General features: G+C 44.4%; 1 long non-coding RNA gene across 2 annotated transcripts; it reads right to left on the minus strand.

The window, feature by feature from the left end:
* Positions 1–5,399: 5,399 nt before the first annotated feature.
* Positions 5,400–11,536, minus strand: LOC106843687 (uncharacterized). Of its 2 annotated transcripts, none has more exons than XR_011497817.1 (4): positions 11,326–11,536; positions 10,352–10,457; positions 8,502–8,601; positions 5,400–6,161 (listed from the first exon to the last, which is right to left on the minus strand). It is a non-coding gene; the product is annotated as an uncharacterized lncRNA (long non-coding RNA). The 2 variants fall into 2 exon arrangements; XR_011497816.1 differs by having other exon boundaries at positions 11,393–11,531.
* Positions 11,537–11,978: the final 442 nt, after the last annotated feature.

Below are 11,978 nucleotides of genomic sequence, written 5' to 3' on the forward strand. Positions count from 1 at the left end.
GGGGTGGGGCCGGGTCCTTTCAGCCAGGGCGCCGCGCTGCATTGTTCCCGGGGCTGCGGGAGGGGACGAGGCAGCCCGCAAGGGAGTGGAAAGTGGGCTCCACATTGCCCTCTCCCCCTGCTTGGGTTATGCTACATTATCCTCGTCCCAGTCCGCAGCCCGAGGTGGGGGCGCAGGTCCGTCCCCTGGGGGCGGCTCCACCCCGCCCCCCCAGTCGCGGCCCCCGAGCGCCGCGGGACCCCACGGCCTCACCTGTGTGGGTAGGAGCAGTGCCAGAAGCAGCAGCCCCAGTCCGAGCCTGGCCACCATCGCTCTGCCCATGTCCACTCCGTCGGCGCGCGACACGTATCGCTGGAAACTGGGTGCGTGGAGAACCGCTGGTTGGGGACCGGCGCAGGAAAGGTGGAGAGCGGGACCGGCCAGCTGCCCCTTATATACCAGGACAGCCACAATAGCCGTGACGTGCGACCCGCCCACCCGCGCTCCCCTCCGCCTTCGCCACCGCCCCCCGAGCGCCCGCCCGCCCGCTCCCGCCCCCTCGGGCTCCCCGGCGCCCCCTCCCTCCGCCGCTGCCGCCGCCCGGGCCCTAGGCCGCTGGGAGATCCCGGGGTCCCCGAGCTGCAGGTGGGCGGCCGGCGCTGCCGGCTCCCGGCCTGGCGCTTTGTGTGTCCCCGAGCGCGCTGCGTGCAGGCTGGCAAAGGCGCCTGGCGACAGCCACGCAGGACCCGGCGCGAACTCGCGAGCCCCACAACCCGCTCCCGGGGCCGGGCCCAAGTTTCCTTTGTTTCCCCAGACCTGCCATCTTACCCACCGAAAGAGAAGTCTACGCCTCGGGTGCGGCGCGCAGCCTCCACCCACGGCCCGGACTGCGGCGCGGGTTGCGCGGGGCCCGGGACCGGGGGCTCCCTCGGCTCGGCTATTCTCAAATTCCCGCCCCAGGGGAAGGGGAACGGTGCGGGCTTTGTGGGGACCCCGGGCTTGGCGAGGTGACGGGGCCGCCCCCCGCGTGCTCTTCGCAGGCTGGTTGGCGAGGCTCGCAGGCGCCGGGCGCCAGGGCTCCGAGCAATCGGTGTGCTCGGGCCCGCGCCCGCCCCCTCCCCCAGCCGCTCGCTTTGTGTTTTGGTCTCCCGTTCGCCAGGCTGTGTGCGCTCAGTGGGGTATCCCGGGTCCGCAGCCTCCCGAGAGTTGGGGAGCTGCTGCCCGGACACTACAAACCACTGGGTTTCGGTCCCCGGCTCTCCCCCCTGCCGCGGCCGGCGGACGGGGTGAGGAGGGGACAGCCCACCCTGAGGGTTCACCCCCTCCCCAGCCCTAAAGGCTCCGCTTGCCCTCCCGACGCGGCTTTGCTCCCAGGTCCTACCCAGGGAGCAGCAACTTCTGGCACTCCACCAGAATTCGCTGCCCCTCTGGAATTCCTGAGGACACGGTTCTTCAGTCTCTCTTGCAACGTACTTGCTCGTTATTCGTTTAGAGAGCAAAAGCGTTCGGGATAACGCACTTAATTTTCCGTAGCTGCCATTAGGCAATTTAATGAACTGGCCCAAATAGATTAGTCATCATTCTGCAGATTTTAAATGGAATATGTTTTCCAACCATTCTCTTGTGAAAACGTTCAAGCATATAGCTACGGTAGAAATAATTTTCCTGGTGGAATATTTTTGGTTTAATTTTTAATTGCAGGACTTAATCCTTTTATTTAAGGTTTGCCCAAGTGTTTTTCTGGTCTTTAAAGCAAACAACAGAGACGAAACCTAGTAAGAATGGGAATTTGTTTAAACTCCACTTTTGCAGAACAGTCCTGTAAAAACAAGGTTAGTTTTAAGGAAGCCGAGCGACAATAAAACCCAAAATAGTTGGTCTGTGGCTGCGGCGGCCTGTGCCTTCCTTAATGATCAGCCACTTTAGCTCAGTAACTTTCCACGTTTAGAACGTGCTTGGGAACTCAAGAATTTCTTCCGTGCACCAGTGGACTTTCCTGTTTAATGATGTTATCACATCGTATAGAAATAAACCATTTGTGTTCAGCTTCTCCACTCTTCCACGGTGTGAATGGATTGTGGTTCAGGAGTGCCAAGTTCCAAGGCAGGGCCCATAGAAGTTTCTCCAGAAGCTGCTTGTTGAACTAATTGATTGTATTCATAGGATCCATTTATTTTGTCCATCTTTTTTTTCCTATTCATCTCCTCTGCTCCTCCTCTCCCCTGCCTCCTCCCTCCCCCCCCCCATTATTAATTTAAGGCAATGGACTAATGGAGAGGTTAAGCATACAGACTCCAGAACCCGCTGCCTGGGTCCAAACCTGGTTATGCACTTTTGCATGAGGCAAAAAGCCTCAGTTTCTTCATCTGTAAAATGGAGATAATAGAACCATTATTAATTTGTTATTAAAGAGTTATTGTATATAAAGTGTTAGAACAGTGCCTGCCTCATACTTGGAGCTCTCAGGTGCTATTTGCTTCTGCACTGAAGGTCCCAGAAACCAGAAGGTATTTCCCTTCTTTACAGCTGTGTCATTCGTGAAAGAAATATCAGGCTCCAAATAGCACCCAAAATTAGTAAGGCACTTGGGATCAATGCTTTGTAAGCCACCTCATCACCAGCTAATGAGACTGCATAATTCACAAAGCAAGGCCCTTCACATCTGCCCAGCATCCTGGCATCCTGTGGGGGGTGTTCCCCAGGGCTTGCCAATCTGTACCTTGGAGCCTTAGCCCTCTGAGGGAAACCCTCTTTACAAATCCCCACCCCATTCTAGTTCCTATATGGCAAGAAACTCCAGAGACCTGGCTCAACCTCTCCCTTGGGGTTCTTTTGTTTGTAATTCCTTCTTCCTATTCATTCTCCTCTGGTCCTGGTTTTCCATAGTTTCTTGTTTGCTTTTCCCTTAGCCAATAGTAGCTCAGGCCACTAGACTAAATAGTGAAACTCATCAGTTATCCTAGAAGTTTTCTTAAGACACATGGCCAATTTTCATTTTTACAGAGAAATTATTTCATGAAGTAATCTTGAAACCAGTTGATTCCATAAATTGATGTACGTGCGGAAAGCCGTAGCTTTAAGTTTTAATGTTGTTCATGAAATAGCATATGACCTAACTTTTTGATGATAGTTCTCTTGTGAGTACAATTAAGGGATCAATACCCATAATTTCTAAGTGCGGAACTGTGAGGAATGACGAAGAACCAGACTGACACACCTCGGAGTGGACTCTCGAGCCAGACCTGGATTTGAATCTTCCACTTTGTAACAATCTGACTTTCGGTGAGCTTCCTGACCTCCCAACACCTCAATTTCCTCATCTGGAAAATGGGCTAATAATACCTGCCTCACAGGGGTATGATCTTAAGTGAGATAATGTGTATGTTTAGCAGACTGCCTGGCACTTTGTAAGGACTCATTAAGCTGTGACTTCTATTGCTATAGGATATGTTCATTATAACGTGGCTTTTAAAATCTTTCATTTGGGGGCCAGCCCTGTGGTTAAGTTCACATGCTCCACTTCCGCCGCCCAGGGTTCACTGGTTCGGATCCTGGGCGCAGACATGGCACCGCTCATCAAGCCATGCTGAGGCAGCGTCCCACATAGAAGAACTAGAAGGACCTACAACTAGAATATACAACTATGTACTGGGGGGCTTTGTGGGGAAGAAAGGAAAAAAGAGAAAAAGATTGGCAACAGATGTCAGCTCAGGGCCAATCTTTAAAAAAAAAAAAAGAAAAGAAAAATCTTTCATTTGGATAGCACTTGCTCTTTTTTTCAAGCATCTTGGCATGTGGCATTTCACATGTGCATCTAAGAAGTCAGTAGGGAAGATGGCATTAGTTTAATTTTCACTTCTGGGGCACAGAGAAGTTAAGTAACTTGCCAAAGGCTACATAGCCAGTTACGCGCCTCACCGAAAGCTAGAATCAGTTTCCTGCCCCAGGTCCCAAGTGTTTTCTGCTTTGCCAATAAGAGCAGAGGCTGTGTCTTTCTCTACCCCACATCCTCTACGCTTGGCACTCAACATTTGCTGGTTGAATGGACTAATATTAAGGGAGCAGGTTAATTTGTTTTTTTAAGGTAAAACAATAAATCCCATTTCTAGGGAAGTAAAAGATATTACCTGACATTTTTAGCACTTCTCAGCAAAATGAGTATGAAACATAATATTAATCCAATAAAGGATATTCCTTTCATGGTTTATAGCAGAAACGGTGGCTGAAATAAAATATTTCATTTAAATTTTCTTCTTCAATATGGTGCTGTTATGTTCACAATACTCTTCCCCCTTATTCCATGCCACCCTGGACTTGGCTGGCATTGAATAATTTCATTTACCCTGGTTTTTCGGCTGAGCTTTGTTCCCTGCTCAGGAACTCCAGTCTGCTCCAACCATGAGATGGCAGTGAAGGTAACAAAGTGAATTAGCGTTTGTGACTGAATAGGTTCTAAATCCCCGGGCTGGAGCATGTTGAATCGGCTGATGGAGTCACAGCCTGACTCTGTGGGGACGTGCTGCCCTCTGCTGGCCATAGCCGTCCCTCAGCGCTCACTGTCAAAAAATAAAGCAAAAACTCTCCTTTGTGCTGAGAATAAAAGACCTGAATTTTTGAAGCCTTATAAAGCTAATAAACCACAAGGAGCTTCTTTGACTCTTAGTTCCTTTTTTCCCCTCTAGAAGCTCTCAAAGAAATTCTCTCAAGTCTTAAGCTTCATCCAAATAAAAAAACAAATGTAAAGTGAAAGAATTGTAAGTATTTTCAGATGCAAATTGAGTAGAAGGATGCCCACCTCTAAGCATCCTGGGGATTTTTTCTTAAGGAAATGAAAGGGAAAGAAGTAACTCTTAATTCCTTCAGCCAGAATTTAAATTCGGTGACTCCATTGTGTTGGTAAGGATGCTTGCCAACATCCTTGATGCTGATGGGATTCTGGAAAGGAATCTGACATCTATCAATATTAAAAATACATGTCCCATAGACCTAGCAATTCTAATTTTAGGAATTTCGCCTACAGATATACTTGCAGAAATGCAAAAGGATATATGTTTAAGCGTTTGTTGCAGCACTGTTTGGAACAGTAAAAGGATTAGAAATCACCTAATTATCCAAAGACAAGGGCCCAGCTAAGGAAATGATAGCATATCTATATCATGAAAAATTATAGGTCATTAAAAAGAGTTCTACAAATGAAAATCTCCAAGATATATTTGTAGGTGAAAAAAAAAGGAAGGCACTGAACAGTGGGAACAGTATGGTACTATCTTTGTTTTTTAAAAAACAGCTCAAAAAAACCTGACAGAAGAAGACTATTTCCAAAGGGATACCCAAGAAATTGATAGGGACGCTTGCCACTGAGGAAAGGAACTGTCTGGCCAGGGACCAGAAGGAGTAAGACCCATTTCTCATTACATATTGGTTTGTACTGTTTTAATTTTGTACCATTATTCATTCACAAATAGATAAAATCGAATCCCACAAAGCGAGCGCGTGGAAAGCCGACTTTCTCCAGCCCCGGGCCTCGGAATTGCCCTCCTCCTTTTTAGGAGCCCTCCTTCCACCGTTCACAGGTTCTTCCACAGAAATTCTAGTTTTGCCTCAGTTCATCCATCCTATGACAACAGTGAGACCAATTCTCTCGAGTCCGGACGGCACACACACAAAAAAACTTTCACAGAAAATGAAGAAAAAGGAAGGGCTCAGCTGTAGAAAAAACAATGAGGAATCACCCAGCAAAGCATTGGTTTCCTAATTGTGTCAGCCTGCGGCCTCGAGTTCTGGAGGCTGTCGGGGAAGAGGAGCTGGGGGTTGGGCAGAGCTTGCCTGGGGGGAAGGCCCCAGCTGAGGCGGCTCCTTTCCTATAAGGATCTTTTGAAGATTCCCCTTCCATTCCCAGGCAGGAGGCGGAGTCGAGGCCTAATCCGGGTAATTAAATTCCAGCGTAATTGAAATCCCACCCCCAGTTCACAGGAAAAAATCTCCGGGTGCAACAGTGCTGCATCGTTTGCCATTTGCTTGTGGGCCCTCAATGATCCTCTGCTTGGAAATGATGAAATTGGAAGAATGGGAAAGTGCGTGTATTTTTCACACTCGCATGATTCTTAGTCCTATTTCCATGTCCCTTTGTTTTCCCACGTCGTTCGCTTTAGGGTAGGTTGAAAGCAGCAGCGCCCCTTATGCTACAAGACATTCGTAAAATTTTAAGTGGCCAGGAAACTTGGATTAAATCTTTTTATAAACCAAAAGAATGTTATAAAATAGAACACAATGGTACATTGAGTGAAATGTTACATTGAGCCTGACGCAGAGACATTTCCAGGCTTTGTGAAATCCTTTCTAAATCTTAACACAGTTCAAGATTCCACTCAACAATATCTAAAGCAGATGCTGCTTACATCTTATCCAAGATACTTTTAAGATGTCACTCTAAGGAAGAAGCATTCTGTTAGAGTCAGCCAATAAAATAAGACCAGATGAATTTAATTAGCTAAAGTGAAGAGGGATTTCTCTGCGCAGAACCATATATTTGTATATAGTTGTCTGAGTTAAAAAAACAAAGTTCCTCTTGGTAGTCTTTTACATATTTTTTTCTTTTTCAGATTTTATGAGTAATACCTGACCGATATAGAAAAATTTGGGAAATATAGAAAAGTATAATAAGGAATATTAAAATTACCCATAGCCCGCTAACAAGAAGTAACCAGTAATAATAAATTTTTTAATGTCTTCTTTTTGTTTATATATATAATTAGACCTTGCTTATTTGTTTTGCTGAATTAGGAGCAAATGTGCACGAAGTTTTCTATCTTGCTTTTTTTCACTCAATAGAAAACAGTAAAAAAAATTAATCACAAAATTTGAGGTCACATTACTACAAGGTTAATGAAATAACTGGGGTAACTGATAAAGGTGGCCAGCCAGGATTTCTACAACATCCTCATCCAGCCAGGGCTTCAGTTTGGTGCACCTAGTGGTATTTATCTGCTCCAAATATTATAGGAGATGATTCTGGGTTCAGGGGTTGATGGGACTTCCAGGACAGCAGTGACAATTTCTGGAATCTTTTGGAGCTAGGAGAAGAACACTGGGGCAGAACTCTCTCCTTGCCTGTTTTCCAAGAAGGGATGTCTGTTGTTTCCCTACCCAGCCTTGTCCTCGCTCTACATTCCCCACACCCCAGAAAAGAGGGACTGTGGAAGCAAAGTAACCAATAACCATTTTGTAGATAAGTGAGAGAAGGTGAGTTTTACTTGAGTCCCTGTAACCACCGGGCCTCCAGGACCAGTTCAACTGACCCCATCTCTTATCAACAGAGTGATCAAGAATTGCCTTTCCCAGGACAAGTGGCTGATGCAGTACAACTGGCGCTTTAGCAATGTTGTGCCCACCTTTGGGAAGAAGAAGGGCCCCAATGCCAACTCTTAAATCCTTTGTAATCCTGGCTTTCTCTAACAAAGCCACTTAGCCCAGTCAGAACCAAAAAAAAAAAAAAAAAAAGAATTCCCTTTTGGAAAATGACCAAAGTCACATAGCCAGAGCATACACAGAAGAGGAAATGTAGACCTGAAATGACTGCAGAACCAAAGATCCTCTTTCCCATGGAACCCAAGGACCCGGACATGACCAGAACTTGAAAGTCAGACTGTTATCAGAAGCAAGGGGTCTCTCATTCAGGAAGATCCAGTGTTAAAATTCCTTTCCCACTTCATGAAAAATGTTTAGAACCCTGTCATAGAAGTTTAGAACCCCATTGTAAATGTTTAGAACCCCATCATAAATGTTTAGAACCCCATCATAAATGTTTAGAACCCTGTCATAAATGTTTAGAACCTTACCATAAATGCCTGAGGCCCACCAATCAAAACCTGTCCCACCAGCGTTTCCGCGTGCCAGCCTGTTCTCCCTAACCTCTTCAATTTCACCCCAAATCCTGAGTCAGGGAGACAGATCTGAGGGCACGCGCCGCCTGTCTCCTTGTAGGTTGATCTTGCAGAATAAAGCAGATCTCTTTTCCCAAAAGCCGTTGCTGTAATTAATTGGCTGTTTATGCACATGGGGTGAGTGAACCCCCACTTTGTGTGGTAACACTAGGGGAGGATTATAACCCTGGAGGGCAGTTTCCACAAAGGAAGAAAGCGTTCTGGAGAAGCATGGTTTTTGGTACAGTCTTATAACCTTTTCAGAACAAAGAACATGCATTAAACACGCCCAGGATACATATTGATCAAAGTTTCAAAAAGGTATTCAGCTGCAAATTAGCAGGTCAACATGACCTTGACCCTCAGGAGTACTAATACAGGTTTTACCAATAGGACATTATTGATACCGGCCTCACAGGAGGGGAAGTATACGTTCCTATCTCGAGTGCCTTCTCTGAGCTAGCCCTGATGGTCGAGTGGTTAAAGTTCTGCGTTCTCACCCCCATGGCCCCAGTTCATTTCCTGGGCTCAGAAGCACACCACCTGTCTGTCCGTTGCCTTGCTGTAGTGGCAGCCACATAGAGAACTAGAAGGACTTACCACTGTGATCTACAACCATGTACTGGGGCTTTGGGGTGAAGAAAAAGAAAAAGAGGAAGATTGGTGACAGATGTTAGGTCAGATCAGGGTGAATTCTTCCCTGCAAAAAAAATAATAATTTTTTAAAAAGGTGTGCATTCTTTACTTTAATGGTTAAAGCAGATGTACAATGTATATTTGATAGGCTTCTTTAGTTCAAGCCCAATCAGGTTTGAACCAGAATACCTACCCCATATACCTGAATATGTGAAAATCTCGTTGGGACTTTAGTGCCTGCCTGTTACAGAAGGGTTGCTAATGAGGATGAGAGCCAATAGTGTTGTATCTGAATCTGCGTTATCTCAGAACATGTTTTTGACAGGTTTTACTGTATTTTTCTTTGTTATTACATATTCTTCAAAAACATTATTCATAAAGACTGTATAATATTCTTTCTAATGGGACATTTGTTCCTATTATAATAACCTCATAAACATCTTTATACACATGTTTTGATTTCAATTCTGGTTACTTTCTTATGATATATTCCTAAAAGTGGAAGTTTGGGTCCTGAAATCAACTGCCGACTCGTCCTCCAGAAATGTCCACTCACAACAGCAGTGAGTCTGGCTACTTCACAAATCTTTGCTAAATGTGAGAGTGATTAATATATATTTTTAATTTCATAGAAGAAAAATCCCTCATTTTTAATTTCCATTTTCACTATAGTGAGATTAAACTTCTTCTCAGCTATTTATTAACCATTTAGGATTCTCCTTTTGTGAATTGTTCTCCATAAATTTTGCCTGTCCACAGAAGTGACACATCAAGAGTGTGGTCAGGGGGAGGAGACACTGGGCTCGGAGGTCACTTGCTTGGATCAAATAGAGCCCACTTCTTGAAAAGCTACAGAAGCAAGTCAGTGCGGTCAGTCAGGCTTCACAGCAGAGAGAGGTGCAATATTTTCCAGGATAGTCAGAACATGTTTCCAGATCCTGAAATCCTTCTTAGGGATGCACAAAATTGCAGATAATAAAATCTGGCTGCACGAGGGTGAGATCAGACCTTCTAGAAGCTTAATGGTCTCTCTCAGCCCTCAGTCTTATATACATAAGGCTAAAACAGTTCTGCAGATAAACTCCTCTGAACATGCACTAGAGGCCACCTTTGCTGGGCCTGGAGCCCTCTTTCAATCCTGCAGTTACACTAGTACGCACAATATGATTACAGGATATCGTACCCTGAGGCATGAACTTAGTCCTCTTAATCACTTTCAGCCTCAACAGGACAACACATCCTGGTTCAAGTACATTTTTGAAGTTAGAACATTTACAATAGATGTTAGTTTTCCACATATCTTTGGGCATCAAGCTAACAAATCTTTGGACCTGTTTTGTTCTTATTTTATTGTTAGAACTCTTTATATATTAAGAAACATTTGCTCATTAGAGATTCATTTGACTGAGCCTCTTGCACATATGTTTATGACTGACCAGAGTCAAATTGAGGTTGAGGACTGCCAGACAGTGACAAGTGTACCCTACAAGGAACCCTACAGCATCACTAGAAGTAAAATGAGGAAGGAAATATTTTCTGTAAAACCCCCTTTCTGGAGAATTCTCTATGTGTTTTGAAGAAATAGTTTATACACACTTGGGGAAGTACTTGAAGGAAGTACTATCAAACCTGTTAACCTGTTTTGTTGTTGTTTTATTTTGTTGGCTAATTTGCTTGAGATCATAAAGGATGAGTTAAGTGATACTGCCACCTTCCTTAAAATTCTCAAACTCTCCTCTAAGGAAAGGTGCAAATATTTTAGTTTAAAGGCACAATTAGTCACCCTGCCCAGGATATCCAAATGTCTTGGTTACCTGTTAGTTATTCTCAGCACTTCTTCTGTCCCAACACACTGAAGGGTTGTAGCATCAACAGCTCTGGACAGCAGCAATTCCCTGGCGAGTGGGTGGCAGCACATGCCTGGGGGAGGTGAGACCCTTCAGACGGGGTGTGGTTTGAAAGGGTCTCCTAGAGTTCAGAATCACTAGTCACAGCATTATCACTTTATTAATTAGCAATAAAGGATGTAACATAACTTGTGAGGCATTAATCAGTAGAAGGCACATATATGACACAATGAGTAAACAAACAATCAAAATAATTAGCATTTATTCCCTGAATGTGTAGCTGCCATTGCAAATAAAGAAATTCAAAATATCATGTGCTTAATTTGCAACTGTTTTTTTCCGTTTAATTGCATCTGCCACCTGCTGTTAATCTGAAACAAATTAAACCCTGAAGGCAGCATCTGAAAGTAGAAGACTTGAGCAGATTTCACCTTTGGGCAAAAATTATACAATCGCTTCCCCCATCTTCAAAAAAGGTGAATCATTTTCTTCCAGAAGTGATAGACTATTTTCTGTTTGAATAGCATGCCCCGGTAAGCGACAGAGTGATGTAACAACCACCTCCCTCCGGCATGCTGGGCCACATGAGCTACAGGAAATTCTTGTCTCCTTGAAGTTCGATGCCAATGCTGTCCAATATAAATATAAGGCAAGCCACATATTTTAAATTTTCAATGTTCTAGTAGCTTCATTAAAAAGTAAAAAGAAGCAGGTAAATTTAATTTTGATAAAATATTCTATTTAACCCAATATATCCAAAATGTTATCATTTCAACAAGTAACCAAAATTAAACAATTATTGATGAGAGAGTTTACATTCTTTTTTTGTTGTGTGTTAGTTATCTATTGGAGCATAATAAATTACTACAAACTTAGCAGCTTACAAGAACACAATTATTATCTCATAGTGTCTGTGGGTCAAGAATCTAAGCACGACTTACTGGGTCCTCTGCTTCAAGGTCTCTCACAAGGCTGCAGTCAAGGTGTCAGCCAGGGCTGGAATCTCACCTGAGACTGCAATAGGGTAAGATCCTCTTCCAAGACCACATGGTTGAAGGCAGGATTCAGTTCTTTGTGAGTTATCAGACTAGAGGTCTCACCTTGCTGCTGGCTGTCAGCTGGAATCCACTCTCAGTTCCTTGCCACACGGGTCTCTCCATCAAAGCCAGAAAAGGAGAGGCAATAGAGTCTGTTAGCAAGATGACAGTTACAATCTATATAACATAACTGTGGACTTGACATCCTATCATCTTTGCCATATTCTATTGGTTAAAAGCAAGTCACAGGTCCCACACTCATTCAAAAGGGAGGAGATTCCACAAGGGTGTGAGGCATCTTAGAATCTGTCCATTTCACGTACTAAGTCTTTGAGATCAACTACATATTTTACACTTACAATACATCTCAAGTCAGACCAGCCACATTTCAAGTGCTCAACAGCCACTGACTAGTGGCTACCATATTGGACAGTGCTATTTAACAATGAAACCCAGAGATCTGGAAATTACAGGGAACTCAGACACTGGTATTAAGCAATCATGTGTTTGTAGAGAGAATTCAGTCTGAAAAAGAATTGGAAGCATAAAGGTATAGA

This window comes from Equus asinus, chromosome 24 (assembly GCF_041296235.1).
Source record: "Equus asinus isolate D_3611 breed Donkey chromosome 24, EquAss-T2T_v2, whole genome shotgun sequence".
NCBI classification, from domain to species: domain Eukaryota; kingdom Metazoa; phylum Chordata; class Mammalia; order Perissodactyla; family Equidae; genus Equus; species Equus asinus.